General features: G+C 28.5%; 1 protein-coding gene across 2 annotated transcripts in view; it reads right to left on the bottom strand.

The window, feature by feature from the left end:
- Nucleotides 1-18,506, bottom strand: part of LOC112683120 (rho guanine nucleotide exchange factor 40-like) — a 156,476-nt gene that overhangs the window by 45,986 nt on the left and 91,984 nt on the right. The gene's annotated exons all lie outside the window — the stretch shown is intronic.

Below are 18,506 nucleotides of genomic sequence, written 5' to 3'. Positions count from 1 at the left end.
CCAACAATAACAACCTTATAAGGAATAGAAAAAAAAATTGGTTCTAACATTAAAAATAATTTAAGATCTCGGTCGAACAGGTTATACGCTTGTATACCAATGTATTTCAACATAGAAATAATCATCGTTTGTGTTTACACGAAAAAGTAAAAAAAAAAAAACCTAATAATAATTAAGGTACATTCGTGCGAAACTATTTTTTGAAATTTCGTCATTTTGAAAATATATTAGTCAAATTCAATCATACGCGAATAATAACATATAATATCTTTGTGTATATTATAGAATAGATTTAATGTAGGTACCGATGCTAGGTGTAATGGAACAATGTTAAAATAGAAAATAATTTAATTTGATTAATAATATATATTACGTAAATAGTGATAAAAATAAATGAATATATATAAGCAGTGTTGGCTTGAACTTTTTTTTCTTGGCTCACATTTAATTTTTTTTTCACCACCCGCCCTAAAAAATATCCACTGTTCTTAAAAAGGTTAATTCATAGGTTTTTAGTGGATAAGTAATGGGTATTTAATAGGTATATACAGTAAATATAACACTGTATCACCCCTAAAACAATTATACTTATATTGTATGCAGTGGCGTGTATAGAAAATATTTTCGGGAGGGGCTATTATGGATAGAGTTAAATTTCCACTGCTATCTAAGAATTACTAACAAGACACAATAGGTACTTATCTACATTTCATTTACAGAATGTCCCAAAACGATTTGACGTTGGACGAAAATTCTAAGTATCTTTATGCTTACCATTAAAATATAATATATATAAACATACCTATGTTTAAAATAATTTTTAAGTTTTTTGTAAACATTTCGGGGAGAGGGGGCTGCATCCTACTAGGTAACTCTCCCCCCCCCCCTATATACGCCACTGATTATATGACAAATCGACCCACCCGTTAATATTTCTGTGAATCACATAATTTGAATACACCTCTATCGAGCCACCACTTTATATATGGGTATATCATTAAATGTATATGATTTAATCGTAGGTATTAATAAAATATAATGACGGATACGTGGATAAATAACACATCCCGTTTAGAAATTCTTATACCATTTAGAAAATAAAAATGCATTTTCTATTGCCTTCGATAACCATCGTATATGTATATGTATTATACTATATTGGCAGCAAGCGATAAAATTATTTCAAAAGATCTTATAACGCCACCGTGATTGAGTATTATCGTTATCGGTTTGACATATCAATGTAAGATTTGTCCACGATTCTTAAAAAGCAATACAAACACCAATAACATCCAGGAACTCAAGCGTATATGAGATAATCCGTCAGTTTGCCCACATCAGCTGCGTATATACATACCATATCTACCTATACATAAAATATACGTACACGGTTATTCAAACATGTTTACTTTCGTAAATGCGCTGAATGACGGGTTTTCTATGCAAGTTATAACAGTGTTTTATACGAAATGAGTAGTCATACTTTAAATACTATTAAACTGTTGCAACTACGATTAACGTGCCGCGTACATGTTTAAAAATTGATAACACATAAGTAGCTGGAGGGTATAACATTTTTGTACAACTCTCCCAGATGATAGGTATACAACTATTAGTTATTGTACACGCGTTCATAGTACGTAAAATGTCCGTTAACATGACCGAACATATCCTCCGCCCGCGTGTTTATGTTATCGCGTTTATATATTTTAAACAGTTCGTACATACTGCACAAATAGAAAATTGCTTTTTACCCGATACTATCAACTTGTCGGGCCAACTGCTGAGACATGTCACCATTAATATATATATTTTTTCTCGCATACAAAATATATTATTTGTGAAAAAAAAAATAATAAAACAGAAAGAGTTAATTAAAAGTATCATGGCGGGGTTTGAAAATTGGTCTGTACACAACTATGTACGTGTTTTGTATTCGAACACAAACACACACATATACACACAGGGCAAGACAACGTGGACGAAAGAGGGCTTCTCTGTTATATGCATGAGGAGGACGCGGGTGTGTGTATGGCACGCATTGTACGTACAAAGGTCCTCTCGAATTTCGTTTCAAAGATTCTCATCAGTCACGTCGATTCTAATTCACATGGGGTTTTGTTTGACACACCCTCAAGACGTGTTCTGTCCGACTTCCCGTCGCCGCCGTACCACTAGCAGCAGCAGCAATATCTCTTCAATATAGTGTTATAACCACCCAGGCTTTCTTTTCTTTCCCGGATACTATATATAAATATATGTATTTACATACAAATATAATAAATATTCTTTATAATATTCAGTGGTGGCCCGTAGAGAAATATTCAAATGACTGATAATGAAACCCGGTTGAATTCAGTCTATAGTACGAAGCTTATTTTCTCCGACCCCTCCACCAAATCCTCCGATAATATTTTATGTTTCGATTAAAACTATCGGTCGGTCGATCATTTCACTGAATTGAAGACTGCGTACCGTTATAACCAATAATTTAATCTCAATGGTAAAAAAAACACAATATAAATCATTGAATATACTTTAAGATTCCAATAAAAATACCTATAATATTGATTATTATTATTATTTTTATTATTTATTAGTCAATACAGATTTTTTGGAGAAATTATATTTTGAAGTTTCCACTGATAATATTATCTGAAGTACACACACATACCTACTCGCAAAATTCTAGATTAGAAACATATGTAATGTATAATTCAAACTTATATATATATATATTATATTTATAATATATTTATGTGTGCATAAGACTAATTTTATACGCATCGAAGAAAGTGTAGGAGTATACCTGGATTATGGAATTATTCATATACAACCTATTGTAGTTTTAATGTGTTGCAGTGCTTTATAGTTCGCGAACGTTATATGGACGCGAATCTTTAGTTAATACCACACGGCTCGTATACAGATGGCCGAAAGTGAATCGAGCTGCAATAACGTGGTAATGGTATTTAACATTAATTTCGAACGCCTGATTTGGTTGCATATAAATGTATGTATTTTACATTTTACCGTGATTTTACGACAGCGGACAGATGTATTAAATGTGAAAAATATTTTTTCCAACAGAAGTGAAATACATACACATAAGAAGCGATCTGACTTATATCTGTATATAAATATGTGAACGAATGAAACCAGGCCAAGGCGGCAAGTCCATGTACAGAGAAAAGCTAATAGAAAAGATAATGAGCGTATACCTATAGTACAGCCCTATATGATGAAGGTATACATGTATTATAAAAGCATACACTATTGGGTGTATAGCTGTAGCAGCGGATCGATATATATGGAATTGGCTGTATGCAAAATGATATACAAGAATATATTTTCGATTTCATAGATGACCATTGAAAAAAAAAAAAAAAAATTAAAAGAAAAAAGAACAAAAAAGGGCGCCAAGGTTAAAGCGGGCTAAATATTTGCTAAATATTTCTGTAGCTAGAAACCCCAATTTTGTAACACTTATACGGTCAAAATTTTATTCTATGAAAATTTCTACAAAACTAATTCTATTTAATGAATTCACTTTGTAATCAATTTTAAATTATTGTACTTATTTATATTGTAGTACATATTCGTTATAACAGTAAAAACTAAAATGAACTTTACTAATGTACCTATATGAACGAAATATAATCATAGATGTTATTTATTATTTATAACTTTTAAATATTATTGTTATTACATATATCATTTCCATAGATTTCGTACATATACAACTTCTTAAGAAAAAAAATTATTTTTCATTTAAAATAAATTTCTATTTAATGATTATTATTTTTAAAGAACTGTTAAGATTGTTAAATATAGGTTCAACTGTTAATATATAATACACACCCACATTAGTTTCAATTAGTTACCATAGGATTATCAGCGAGTGCGTATAATATAACTGACGTTTGTGAGGTGTATAAATAACGATTCTTTGCACCACGCAAATCCTTAATTAGGCTGGTCGTATTAATTATCCACTGAAAACGGTAAACACACACAGCAGCTGTAGTATTATATCGACCACAGTACGTGTATATACTAATACAGCGTTGTTTCCATGCCAATTGCATAATATTACAGGTATAATCATATTTACCTCGTGCCTAATACTACAGTAGGTATCCATACCGTTTCACGCCCATTACGATATTTGCGATCTATAAAAACTAATGGAGAAAATAAAAAATAAACCCCACGTGAAAAAAATTACTACATCTCAAGTATCGACACCGCCTCTTTTGCACGTGCTCGTTTTTTCCAATGCTTTCCCTAACAGGTAATTGTAGCGCGCGCCCGCGTGTGTGTATATATTCGAGACAACTGGTATACATATATATGTTAAAATTTTATCGCAATTATCAAATTCAAAAACGCGTCTCAACATCACTTCATTCGCACATATACGACATGAAGAATGTAATTTTTTTCTTATTATCTGCTCCTCATCTCGATTAAGTGTATATACTTAGGGTGTGCACATTACGTACATGTATGCCATCACCATCGATTGTTTTTGTTTAGGACAAATTTGTATCTACTTTAATTACTACTGTTTCTGCTGTCGTATACATTCGTACATGGACTGTGCTGTTGCATTTGTATTTCTATTAACAGTTACCACCGTTTTTGTTTTATAATTTTCGCAATGTTTACGACCGTTGGCAAGGGTCCCATCGATCGATGATTAGGTGGTCCTGAAGGTTTTGCAATTACATTTCCAACACGTTAGAAAAATGAAATTCCAGTTTTTTATAGCTTTTTGTAACTCCAAGCGCATTGCCAACACGATCGCAATTCACCACATCACTACGTATACCCTTAACTGCTCGTTACTCATGTACACGAATATGAAATACTACATGTATTATATACATATTAATACTGTATAGCTGTAGCACGAACGCTAAGTCATTTATTCGTCGTTTTTAGTTGTACATTATGTTCATACGTACAACTATTTAATAGATAAATACAATGTATTATAAACTGTTGTCATAAGAAATATTAACACTATTCGTCGACGCCATCAGTAGGTACAATGACTTTCTTTTTCTTCCCGAAGACGAACAGGTGCGTTATTGAAATCATCGTTTTCCGGTTTATGTCTCGCGGACGATGTAAATATAAGTATAAAAACACCTGTATTCATAGGCGTGTTACGGAATAAAAAAAAAAAAAAATTAAAGGTCGTTTCCCCCAAATATACATATAGGTATATATATATATATATATATATTAAAACCTAACAATGCATATTTATTGTATTATTAATCACATTTTATATACTCAAACAACTCATTAGAGTTCAGCATGGAAAAAAAGAAGAAAAAAATGAGTTAATTTAAATTGGTGAGTAAAACCGTATATTTTCAAGAGTTAATTAATGTAGTACTATTATGTTTATACTTTACGAACTTAAAAAAATACCGCAATGCAATTACACAACTATAATAACATATTTATTCCGAAATGTCCAGTAGCAACATCGGGATAGTAATATGCGTTTTTGCACATGTACTGAACTTCTAATTTTATTCAATACAATCAAAAATGCAATTTAGGTAATACAAAATAAGCTTGAAAAAATTAGTGGCTATTATATATTTATGGATTGAGATTATTGCATACTAAAGAGTTGATAAGGATAAAAATAAAATGAAGTAAAATATAGTTTAAGATTTTAAACTGCGATAAAAACCTGTGACACACATTCTTCAGACAACACATAAATTATTTTATGTTATAACAGGAGAATAAAATTCTGATTGTTTGATCCGTAATCGCACTTTTTGATTCTCAATCGTGTACTTTTTTTTTGCATAAAACCAATTCCATTAGACACGATAAAAGATAAATACAAATAAAGATATTTTGAGCTTTCAAACATCAAATGATTATACTTTGTACTCAAAGCAGTAAAATCCTAGAAAAAAACCGTTATTATAATTAGATTAAGTAGAACAATGGTTTTTCAATCACACATGAAATATTTGAAAATAATACAACGAATAACTACGAAATACTAAAAAAATACTAATTACTATTGTTATGTATGTAATATACATACTGTCACCGATATGAACCCATAAAAACATACACATACATAAGGTGAACGGAACTGCCTCGTTTTTTGTATCTTCATTTAATTTTTAAGCAGTACTGAATATATGTTATGGTAGTGCTAAAGACATTTGTAATGAATACACTGATAATCGTCAATAATAACGGTACACTGTTCGATATACTGTATCATAGTTTATTTATAATTTGCAGACAATAATTATCTGACAAATGTTAAATTCTTATATTTCCATTCAGTATCTTTTGTTATCAGAACACTTAAAAGTTTTTACTTACTTACCGTTCTTAAAATAAAATTTGTTTTAAGTAAAAGAAGTAAAACAATGTTGATTTTTGATGGGTTTAAATATGTTTTTGGTAATACATCACAAACAAATGTAACTCGGTGGAAATGTTTTATGAAAAATTGTCGGGCCAATATTTTTGAAAAAGAAAAAGTAATACGTGCAACGGAAGGTACGTTTTTTATCTAGGAGTAAAATAAATATATTTATTTAATTACTTATTTATTTATGACGGTATGTGTTTTTTCAAAATTCTATCGAGACAATATTTGACCTATTCTTGTTTTTAATTTATAAATATGAATGGACATATTATAATACATATGAAATTATGTAATACTTTAAAAACTTTAATATAATTGTACCTATATTTGACTAATATATTATTATTATCTACTTGTATTAAAATTTATAATGAAAGAATATGTAACAATTATACATGGTTTCCAAACGTCTTATCAAAAAAATAAATTTTGGCGGACCCGGGAATCATACCTTTTTCGTTTCTGATGATATAGGTCTGTGCGTAAATCAAGGAATCGGATTTTTGGCGGAAAAAGTACATCCCCCTTTAATATCGTAAGATCATATTTAACAAAAAATTATTTTTTTTCATAATTCATTATTTTGGTATTAATATAATCGTCAACCGTTTTCTTTACATAGACGCTTTTTCTTTATATATAAATATAAAAATAAAAAAATAAAGTTGTTTTTAATAAAATTGAATTTTTTTTAAATCTTAAAACCATAATAGTACTTAATTTTGTTAATAATTATTAAATAAAAACGATTGTTTTTAATTAAAATGAATCTCTTTGTGTCCCGTTTAGATTAGAAAAATATTGTCACATTACACACACACCTATAGATATTTAGTACACAGGAATATTTTGGTTTCGAAAATTCATGGTAAAATTAACTTCAACTCATATACTGCCACAGCTGTTTAATTAAAATCAAACGATATTGTATATATAATATCATATATGTTTTAGATTTATATTATAATGTACAGTCGATCCGTATAATTACCGGAAATTCTTTGAATTGCAATTATATCTACATATAAATAAATGGGCACATGTAAATTCCCCTAAAAACATTTTGCTACCGTATTAGTTATCTAGTTATCCTCCAAAAATATTCGTATTTTTAATTGCATATATATTTCTTTATTCATATTTTATAATTAGAAAAATATCATACAAATAACCATTATGAGTAAATATTTCACGGTATCTTATTTATTGATTTTATTTTGTCTATGAATTATTGGTATTGAATTAAATTTTGTACTTTTTGATGATTGATAATTGAAGAGGTCAGTACAAAAACTATGTTAGTCCATATTTGAAAACTAAGTATAAATCGAATTGTTGTACCAAACGTATAAACATACACAAACCAAATAGTTGCAATAATAATAAGTTAAATAGACATCAACAATTATTAAACCAGCTAATAGAAAATTATAAAGAACAAAAAATCACTACATTTCATTATATAAAACCGTTTCATATTATTACTCCATCAAAAAGTAATCAACATAATAAAATCAACTTTAATAATTTTAATAGTATAACGATAAAAATGAATTTTTCTAACTATAAAATATGAATAAAGAAATATATATGCAGTTAAAAATACAAATATTTTTGGAGGATTACTAGAACCGCCTCTACGTGGTGTCTTCTGGGTTACGCTAAAGGGTTCTAATTTTTTTAGGGGAGTTTACTATTAGGGCAATTTACATTTGCCCAAATGAATATATATAAATGTAAAATTCTATGCGAAACTATTTGATCGATGATTGACCTCTCCGTCGGTATGATAAAAAAATATTAAAATACTTATATATATATAAGTACAGTACACACACATTTAGAGTAAAAGTAAACTATACATGAATATGTGCACGTGAGCTTGAAAGGCACATAAATATATGCATCCGGTGAGACACCGCGGAGCACACGAGCGGCAGCACATTGCACGGAGACCGCCGCGTGATCCTTTATATATTATTTCGATTTCGAGAAAGCAAAACGCAAGCTGTTTTTTTTATATTTTTTTTTCGCGTCAAATTTTATCCACGTTTGTGAATGACCTGTAGACTAGATTTATAACAGAACATAATATTATTCCAGTACCCTAGCCGCTGGCACATGTCCATGTTTGGCACATATGTACTCGTTATACACGCGTTGTTATTGTTGGCCGTCATCACCGATTCGATGTTTGTGGTTTTAGCAGCGGCGAGGAGTTTATGGTAGTGGACGTGCGCGTGTACACGTGTGTGTACGTGTGTTTGTACTTTGACTTTCATTGGTCGAAGAGACAAGTCGTGGCAGGCAGTTTTAAAGTTATATCGTTCAGCTGCGATCTGAGATCTTACAAAAAAGGAACTCAACGGGTGAGGTATGTAAAATGTGGTAAGGATGCAATATTTGAGGGGAGAAACTCTTACATTAACCCCGTAATATGGATTACATGAACACTACGTACACACACACACACACACACACACACACACAAATAGTATGTTATATGGAAATACAAATACATAGACAAGAAAAAAAGTTTTTGGAGATTGAACTAGTAAAAATACCTATCTTCCAAACACGTTTTGTTATTGTTTGACATTTACGTTGCAGATTAAGAAAGTGAAAGGAGTGTAACCAAAAATTTAGAAATACGGTAAAAATATTAAACTACATATTAAGTAATGTGACGAATTACAATCTTAATATATTATGTAAAGATATGTATATTTCCAAATGAATTAAAAATTGCACAAATAGAAATGCATTTATCTGCTTAAATAACATATAAAAGCCATGTACTAGAGGTTCTTTTCTCCTATGAGAATAATTTAAAAATGAAAACATGTATCAGAACCAATTCACCGATTTGGCCATTAAAAGCATTGAAAAAGAATTTTCAGTAAATAATTTTAGTTCTATTAAACACATTTGTCAAAACTGAGAAAAAAATATACATTGAAAATTGTTAACTTATATAATTTGTTAAATTTAATTATTATAAACATAAAATATTTAAAATCATAAAAAAGTATTTATAAGTCTAAATCAATTACTAACAAATTTTAATCTAGTTCAATATGTAGTAAAAATGTTAAATAATTTTATTACGGGTATGTAGTAATTTGTTGCTCTAAAGACTTAAATTTATACTACCTAAGTGTGTAATAGACGCAATCCATATAATACAATTTTTGAGCATAACTATTATAATTGAAATAGTGTATTTATAAAAAAAAAAAAAAAAAAAAATCAGTAAGTTTCACAGTTTAATCATATTGTAATTAAGTACAATTTGAAGTCAAACGCAGCGCTAAATTGTTTAGATGTGCATTACTTTTACAAATACTTCAAGAAATAATCAATATTTAGCTGCATCGAATCTCAAACCCTATTTACACGTATAATAAAAGTAATACTGAACACAACAATGTGCGAACGGAACGTGATATTCTTTGATTACATTTTCTACTCAAAGAAATAAATAATACAAAAAAAACTATGTCTATTTATATAATACGTGTAAATGTATGAGGTGAACTAGTGAGTGACATGATCTTCGACAAAAAATATTCACAATATATGAATATTAACGCCTTCGGTTAGAATCGAATAATACTACATGTATGGAAATGAGATCGGAAACAAAACGAGATTTTTGAAATGTAGTTTTGTTTTTATTGATCATTATCGTATAATTCTATGAAAACATAAAAAAAATTAAGGGTTTTATAAAAAGTGGAAATGGAGGACCTACACAAATTATACATATATATAAACATGGGGCATTAACTATTTGAATAATAGTACATTGTATACGTTTTATTATACTAAACATTTTTCAAGTGAAATAAATCATAAGTATAAGCATGTATACTCTTATATTATATATATACAGACGGAAGCAGCTGAAATTTCAAAATCCAAAACTACAACACAATATATAGTGCGTTTTCCGCGAGTAGGCGATTATTTATCGATGATAAGAGTCACCACCTATAACGTGTTTTAAATAACTAATATAATTTACACATTCATATAATATACACATACACGAGTACACCCATCAATCATCGCACAAATAAGTGCATTGTAGTATGTAATATTACGAAACGAGTTCATTGAATACAGTCTTCACGTACACAAATATTTAAGTATCCTCGAGTGCACTAATATAATATTGTATAATTCATGTCTATCCATTCAAATGCATATTATTGCGCATTGTTTTTAGACAGGCTTAAATCTCGTTCACATATTACGAAATCGCTTTTTTTTACTCTTTAAGTTATTCTGTATAGAGGGAAACATAATATTGAGCTATTTTTTATTTTTATTCAGTTCATCAATTAAAAAATAACTGTAAACCTAAAAAAAATCTTTTCGCAACAAAATAAAAAAACATTATACGTTTTATCTTTTTTTTTATGTATACACGTGTACATATAACATTCTGTAGCTATATCAATGTCAGTTGTACGCTTTCTGTGTGTGTGGCGCTCAAACTGTATAATTTTATAATTGATCTTTTGAAAAATAGACAATGTATTTTTATTTATACACACACACGCACAGTTTACAGTGGAAAGTACTGATCGTTTTACGACCACAGAAATTCTTGAAGACAAAAACATACCTTGTTTTCAATATTTGCAATTCCGTTGAATTCTTGGTCAATGAAAATATTATACACAAGTGTTCAACAAGCGATACCATTCCTAATGATTAAGCCTATTTTTTTGTACTGTGATGAACGGAACACAACGACATACCGACATTATATTTGTGTATACCTCGATAGTGTGAGAACACAACGCACGATTATGAACGACGAAACAAAAATTTGTTGTAAACCCTTTCAATATTCGACGTTTTTTAAATGTTAGAAACAATATATGTATAATATACAAATAGACCGAAGAAAATATTTCTTGTCGATCGTGTTCATTATTTAATTGTTAACTCATACGCGCGTGCATATGTGCGAGTATATTTTATAATATATGTTTTTACCCATTTATACTTCTTAGTATTTGGTAATCATGAAGTTGTTTAGCTCATTGTGAGATATATATATATATATGCATTTACTATATATATAATAGATATACCATATTGAAGACCTTTTTCGTGCACATGGTTCTCTTCCAACAAGAAAAGGTGAACAGTTGAGGGAGAGAATTTTAATACATGCACATATACAAACTTATATGTATGATGTACAAATAAGTATACACCCAATGTACATGTAAATGCACCTAACGCAAGGACTAAAGACCACCACATACATTAAATGTAAACGTGACCAAACCAAACTTCGTATCAATTTATTCAATAATATTCGTGTATTCAAGTTGTACGAAAAACTGTATAATTTTATTTATTTTTCATTGCATAAAAAACACTACTTGTGCATTGCCAAACTTTCTTCTTGTCACTAGATATCATTTGTATTGTGTTTATAATTTTATTAATATAATTATTATTTTATAACACTCTTCTTTTGAAATTTTAGTTATTAAATTAAACTTTAATTTATACGACGTACGTGTTAAAATATACATACATAATGAGAATCGAATACATACGTACTCTATAGATACTATAACCACAAGACGGAAATCATATTCTTATTATTGTTTTGTATAAATATTACAATAGAATATAAATCTTACTTGGTATAAATTATGTTATATATAGCAAAATAAAAATATATAATTGTATATTATTCTCATCCTCAATGAAAACCACTAAAACAATACTAAAAAATAATAAAATTAACACACAACACTCAAACATTAACTATAAGTATAATAGTTATAACGATTTTAAGTTTACTGTAAAAATGTTAATAGAAATTGTATTTTGTGCAATGCATTTATATCGGTAATGAAAATCATCCGGATGATTTGTAAATTCAATTAATTATGGTTGAAATAAAATAGTGAATTTTTGAGAATAAATACTTAATATACTTATTTATAACATAAGATTTTACACAAAAAATTGTTACATAAGTACATATAACTTATAGTAAACATTACTTATTTGTCGTTCTAGCCTTTTATATTTTTTCATTAGCATTCATAATTCGTAATCAGTAAAAATCATAAAAGACAATTAACATAGATGATAAAATAAAAAAGAAATATTCATCTAATAATGATAAATTTGTATTATAATGATTAAATTAATATTTAAACAAAATATAATTTTATCGAACATCATTTAATTAATTTACATAATATACAAAAGATTAAATAAGAATCATAGCAAATTACTGTTGATACAATACTTATAAATTTAATATGTGTTTACTTATTATAAAAAGGCTTTCATTAAAATGTAAAGTGATTTACATATTTAGTAGAAGAGAATAAAGTGTAATGCTAACCATTTCGCCTACCTTAGTAAATGATCATAATTAAATAAAAACTACATATAATTTTAAACACATTCTCGTTGCAACAATTGAACTTGTAATACATTTTTTGGACGTGGAATACTTTTGTTTAGAGATATGACAAATTGCTTTTATTTTATAAAAATATCTTATCAAGGTTAGGCATACATACAACAGTAATGACTACAGGGTATATTTTTTCGTAGTTTAACCGTTACATGACAATAGATGGTACTCAGCTGGTTTTTTTTTGCCAACGGAAAGTAGTGATCTAAGTGAGACTTGTACCGCAGGAAGCCTGCAGGACATCAACAAAAATATGTCCTTAACTGTGACCTAAGATCGGTAGCTATTGTTTAAATTTCAACCCATGTCAAGCGCTCATAAGTTTCGCCTTATTCAGTTCAGACATTTACTTACTCTTTCTATACTCATGCACGTATACATATAATACGCTTAATCAACAGACAACAAATACAATATTCGAAAATGTGAGATACAGTTGCGTAGTATACGTGATATGTATGAGATGTATTGAAGTATGCGTACGTGTGCGTGTCTTGTTCGTCTTACACCACCAACAAGCGTCGGAAATCATTTGAGATTCGAAATCGAAAGAAGTATTTTACTTCATAACATCACATGTACTCAGTCTTCTTTAAACTCGTTTTACGAATTTACATGTGGTAAACCATCAAAGAAATCTCTAAACGATCAAAAATGCCGAAATATGACACTGTAGTTATAAAGTTTAAAACATGCTCTAATCACGTGATTTCCTTAAATCGCCAATGGTAAACGAGTATTTGTGGACATGATATATTTTTTTTTCCAACCATTTATTCTCTATATCGATTTCACCAAATCCGTAACTCAAGTAACTAACGATCTGTAAGGATATCAAATTTCTAAACGAATTGCATGAACGGTCGAAATATATATAAAAAACAGTACATAGTATATTCTATATAAGTACCTGAGATTCTTGAAATCAGTATAGAACAGTGTACTTATCATCTAGTAATTATATAATGAAAGTAATCCTTGATCTTTATAAATATGCTAGAAAAAATTTACATTAGAGATGCATTCAAATTGCATATTCATAACGCCGTTGGATTAATTGTATAAAAGTACAATTTTATAAATTTAACATTTATGTTCTTATGAAATGAAAGAAATATCATACATATACATTATTATTGTTATGAAAAGTTCCGTTGCAACAAAACATTGCCCACGAGACGATACTTAAAGATACGCCATTATTTACTTTTAATTTAAAAATATTATTTTTATTATTGGATATTATTTACTACAATTGCTTCAATTAATATAAAGGACGTTGAAGCTTTTGTAAATTAAATATACACAAGCATAAATATAATATTGACAATTGAAGTTTTTAATAAAAAATACAATTTTTTTATTTGTGCACTTTTCCAGAAATTGCGCTCGCGCCAAAAGTATCAGGAATCTCTCAACCCCCCTGCTACGGCTCTGATTATAAATAAAACAGTTATTATTGTTAGAACAATAAAAAATATTCAAATAATTAGGTTTTTTCATTTTTATGTAATTCTTAATTTTTTAAAATATTATATAAATATATACTAAACAAGTTTATCTACTTTTAGAATAATAGTTATTGTGAAACAAAGGAAAATTATACACACGAATATAGAATTACTTTTATTATGTATTTGTTATTGTTTATGACAGTGTAGAAGTTTTAAATTCTGGGTGTTTTTTTTTTTATGTGTGTGCCCATATACACAATTTCGATAAGGATATCTCTGATTATCATCAAATAAAAGTAAAATATAAAAAACTTTTAGTAAAACATTTTCAATAAACAATATTAATTATTTTTATGGAATTTGTGCTATTTATAAGCACTTGAAATTTTCTATTTATCCAAATTGTAGAACTTTTTTTTTTTTTTTTTTGTTGAAAAATTAGAATATTTAAATTTCAGTCTTTTATTAAAAAATTTGGTGTTTCCACTATATCAAATATCTTTAAAAATACAAAACGATTCATCCGACCTTTTTAACTCGGGATAATTTTTTCGAGAGCGATAGTTATTGGTGTCCAGTCTAAAATACCAATACAGCAATACCATTCAATGTATCTGATAGGTTATGTGGTAGTATTTTTAATTTCATATTATTTAACGTTACAAAATTATATACATCATAATAAATACGTTAATAAGTTATAAAAAATAAATAAAACATAATGTGTGAATACAATAAAATTAATTAGATACAATATTTGATTATAGCTATACTAAATTATTATTATATTAAAAAATATTATAGGATTAAATGTAGTAATATTTTTTACACTAATAATAAAAATAATAATTCATATACCTATATATCATTGGGTCAATAGTTTAGAAAATTATAAATATATAATATATATATATATATATATATATATATAGTCTAAAAGCGATAACTTTCTAACGTAACACCAATACTTTACCCCTTTTCCATATTTAAACATATACGAGCTTAATTTGGATTTCTATTTAACATCAGATGATAGTCTCGTACACAAAGGTCCTCTGACAATATTGTTTCTCCCCCAGAAGGTAAAAAGATCTCGTATCTGCACTTCGGGTTTAGTTAAGGTCAAACGAAGGTTTCTCTGCGAACACGCATGCGAAGCCATTGTGTTTTGTAGAACTGCAGAATACGTAAACATACGGTTGTTTTTCATAGAACTTTTACACTATATTATTTATACGAAAATATAACCTATACATGTATAAATATAACTACTTAGTACTTGATTTTTGTTTTAAGGACTATAATCTCCAAATATTCTTTTTTAGTGTTGGCACAATATTTATTTACAATATATTTTGATTCCTACTCTGAGTATTAAATGAATCTATGTAAATAGAAAATATAATAAAATCGCCAGACGTTAAGTGCGCGTAATTTATTTCGAACGATTAAAAGCGAAACGAAAAACGACAACGATAGTTCACTTTTACCTGAACGCTGCACTCAAGGCTACAATGATATGAACGCTCATCTACTTTGGCAGTTATACGTGTAATATAATATGCGTATACGCATTGCGCGCGTTCAAATCTTTTCTTTTAGCTATTTCATCTACAAGCGTGGACCAGAGAAATTTCGCGAAGAAATTTATGTGCCGAAATTGTATTTCATGTTCAGTAAGTCAGTCGGCACCTGCGAAATGCAATTTTCTATATAAGTAAAAAGTAATCGCCGCAGTTGGTTTAGCGCACTAACTAAAATTTTGCATGTTTATACATATAAAATAAAAATATGAAAAACATCTACACATAAATATATACTTAAAAAAAAAAAACTGTCAGTAAAATTAACAACCCGATATAATTAGGTACACATGATATGAATATATGTATATACTTATAATACCTTTTGATTTAAACACACAACATTGAACAATTTAAAAAAAGCATTATAATAATACATGTATAATCACGCTGAACGAATTACTTATTTCAGTATACTTTAAATCTAATAATAAGTAAATACATTAAATGCATGGTTTATACCAGTGGTTTTCAAACCATTTTGTTCGCAAAACCCTTAAATTCCTAAAAAAAATATATATGAAGCACCAAAAATCAAGAATATCGATTTGAGTCAACAATAATATAAAAATAATATAATAATGTTTTATCAAATTCATCAATATTATTATTAATCTATTCTTAATATTCCTTTAATAAGGCCCAATTATCAATTTTATGCTGAGAAAAACGCACATCCCAATTTTTTTTTTTTTTGTACCTCAGATTTATTCATTTACTTTGAAAACGGTGGTAATTTTACTTCGTGTTTATAAATTTACCTAATTTTTTTTTTTAAATATTAGCCAAGTAATGAAGTCGAAATAATCAAATTTTATCAGTAAATCTGAATTGTAAATTAAATGGGTGATCGGTGAAAAAAATGTACAATTAATTGTAATTAATTGCTCAATTCAAGTAATTGTACTAGTATTTTACCTCCATAACTAAGAAATTTAATAATGTTTGAATTGAATTATTTAAAATGTGCCCACGAAACCACAAATCCATTAGAACTTTTCTCGTGGAATCCTCAGGCTCCATGGAGCACATTTTGAGAACTACTGATTTATACAATTAATGAGTATATACGTTCTTAGGCGTATGTGAACTGTACACTTATTTTATATAAACTCATAAAGACGTTGGCTAATACGTCAACAACTACTCCAAACCATTCACTAGGTATATATAGTATAAATTAGACGCTTGGAATAAAAATAAAGGCACCGATTAAATAATTTGTTCGCCGCCAAGTGAGTTCGATTTATACCGTTATAAATACATCAATATTAAAGGGAAAATAATATATTATATTAATATTACGGACTATAACTTTCTTAAGAATTGTGCGTACGCACAATACCCAGACATATGTATATATATATATATATGCATGCTCGCATAAACTCGTATAATATATAATTCGAGTATAACATATTCGACCCGATTATAGCATTTGAAATGCGTGTTTTAAAATCGAGAGAAAGCAAAATTGTCATTTTTAATTTTCGATTGAATTTGATTTCTGATGATATCGATTCTCGAAGTACATTATATGTATAATAGGACCTTGGGGGATGCAAACTGCATGGCAGCTGATTAGAAAACGCGTCGCATGCCCACTGATTATAAACCATGATGGTAGTGATTATACTGTACGAGACATTAGATATTCAGAGGGCGGAGCATGCAAATCGATAAAACCAGCAGATCAATTATTATCCGTGGAATATATCGCAAAAATAATCACGGGGCAACTCAGCATTTAATTGACCAAAAATGGGCGTATTCGATCATGCCCGACCTGCCGCATTAGCGTGGTACTCTTTCACTGTATAATAACCTAATAAATATATCGGGTAGTTTAGACGAGTTTTCCAAAACGTTCGTGGAAGGTGGTTCGGAAGATCATAATTCAAAATAGAAAAAAAAAATAGCGCATTACAATACCAACATCTATACCATTTATCGTGACAATTATTTTAAAATCTATAACTATGGGTAATTTCAAAACGTATATCTAAATATTATATGGGTACTATGATTGATACATCAAACTAGTGCGACGACGAAAAAATATGCTCAATCCAACACGTATAAAAAATAAATTGAAAATCTTGTATTTTTCTTACGAGCTTTCTCTATAGAGGATCCGTAAAACATCTTAACAGTGGTTATTAGCCAAAGAACTATCTCTATGTAGATGAGACTTTTGTTTTTATTTTTAAAAATTTCAATTTACACGGTGATCTCAAGTTCGTGAAAGTTAAGACAATCTACTTATATGAAATATATTTCACCAACGAAGTAAATATATGAAATTTCTGATGATCTGTATCTTAAATGTAATTAAACTCTTCGATGTATAAAATAAATATTGTGTACGTATTACTCTTTTAATCTCTTTTAACTCCATGCATGATTGTTAATCACAACTTTTACTAAAACTTGACACCAGCTGGCATGTACCGAAAAAGAATAATACTTCGAGTAATAACAAAATAATAGTTATAATTTATTAATAATTATTCATCAATATTACGACGAATTTCTTACGAAAACGAGCAGCACTTTAGACAATATATATCATCAAT

The sequence above is a fragment of the Sipha flava genome, unplaced genomic scaffold (assembly GCF_003268045.1).
Source record: "Sipha flava isolate LNK unplaced genomic scaffold, YSA_version1 220_pilon_pilon, whole genome shotgun sequence".
NCBI lineage: Eukaryota > Metazoa > Arthropoda > Insecta > Hemiptera > Aphididae > Sipha > Sipha flava.
This window is presented reverse-complemented; position numbering and strand designations above follow the sequence as displayed.